The following is a 1880-nucleotide window of genomic DNA, read 5'->3' as shown; positions in this document are numbered from 1 at the left end:
CTTTCCCTTTACTACTTTTCTATTTCTTTCTGAATTAATTTGCCCTGCCACCTGGTCTCCTTGGAATTTAGCAATTGCTCAATATATAAAACCTGGCTCCTAACAGATGGGGCTTCCAGAACATGCACATCAACAATGTACATCCTAGGGCCAGGAGATTGTGAGAGAGCTGCAATTTCAATATAACTTCAATTTTCTAATGGTTGCGAGCATTGTCAAAGAACATTAACTTTGTTATAACATGTCTTCTAAATCGACCAAGTTCTGTTTTCTTTGATTTAGGATACAGGTTTGTTTTTTAGTTTAGTATTACCGATTGTGGGCATTTTGAAACTATGGGAATTCTGGGAGCCAACTTTAGCACTCACCTACATCTTCTTTCATCTATAGTTAAGAGTAGGAATGTCTGAGTTCATAAAATTCCAGACCTGTACTTGTGCATGGTACATGTCTTAAACCAGTATCTTTTAAAGACAGAAGAGCTTAATACATACTATTCTTCAATTATGTTAGACTCAACTAGAAATTAAACAAGCAATAATCTTGAATTATTGCTTGTCTGGTCTTGAAAATATTTTTAAATGATTTCTTTCCATCTGCCTTGGAATAAACTAGAAGCTCTGTGTATACATTGGGCTTATTTAATTGATTTTATGGAAAATGAGAGAGAGGAAAAAATATATATCTAAATTCTAGAATAGGCTGTCTCTTTCAACCTTTCTTATTTGAGCTGTTCATTTGGTATAAACAAATATCCATTGAGGCAACAAGGGCTTGATTCCAGTCCTGTGCTTACAGGACTCATCTGGGTCATGGGAGGCCTGGGTGAAAGTCCCTACTTCAAATAAAGTGGAGTGTGGATGGTTTGAACCCTTGCTACAGTAAAAGCTTTGTTATCCAGCATGAGTGGGGTAAAGGGGGTGCTGGTTATATAAAAATCCCAGTTATTTGGGCTCGTACATGGCAGCATGGGGTGGTGGATGGCGGCAGCAGCCACCACTGCCGCCACATGCAAATTCCTCCCCACCACCTCCCCTGTACCTAGCCAGCTGGGCAATGTCTCTGCAGCCCGCAGAAAAGAGCTGTTTCCTTTGCCTCCCCAACCCACCTGGGTCCTGCTCAAGAAATACTTGATGTGTATGCTAGAAATTCTGGTTTATAGAGTATTTTGGTTAGTAAAATGTAAGTTAACATAGCTTTATTAGGTTTTTGTTTTTTCTAGGGCATGGGTCAGCAATCTTATGGTTCACAGGCCAAATCCTGCAGAATTGCAGGTCTTTGGTATTTGGTGACTGGAACCTTAGCTTGCTCTGGGCTATAAACAGGCAGCAGGGAGAAGCTGTGGTGGAGCAAACAGCTAGGTCTTGGTACTTGTTGTCTTAGTCATTAGATGCCATTCTGGCCTGCTGTTGGAAAATGTTGCTGACTACTATTCTAAGGCACTTGCTCTCTTGTTCATTGTGCACCCAAGAAATCTGTCTTGCAATAAATTGACTCATTAACAGTTTTAGACTAAAAAAAATCAACATTACTTATAAAATTTTTTTTTATCAAGTTTATAGATATTGTCTTATCACTAAGGATCCTGGTTTCCTCTGTTTAAAATAAAAAATACTCTGATTAAAAAACCCAAAGTCCACATGTTTTCATGATTGAAATGAAATGCCACTATGTAGATGTAGATGTATTAGTTGAACACAATGTTGTATTGATATATTTACAATTTTAAAGCAGTTTGGAAGCCTAGTACTGCCTCAATTACTATAATAATATAAATTCTAAATACAGATACATTTTGGCATTTGATTTTGGGTTTTATTATCATGGAAAATTAGATCTTCCCCTGCCCCTTTCACTCACCAGAATGTAGGTCCACCTGT

Source organism: Alligator sinensis, unplaced genomic scaffold (assembly GCF_000455745.1).
Source record: "Alligator sinensis unplaced genomic scaffold, ASM45574v1 scaffold297_1, whole genome shotgun sequence".
NCBI classification, from domain to species: Eukaryota; Metazoa; Chordata; order Crocodylia; family Alligatoridae; genus Alligator; species Alligator sinensis.
Note: the sequence above shows the minus strand (reverse complement) of the source record.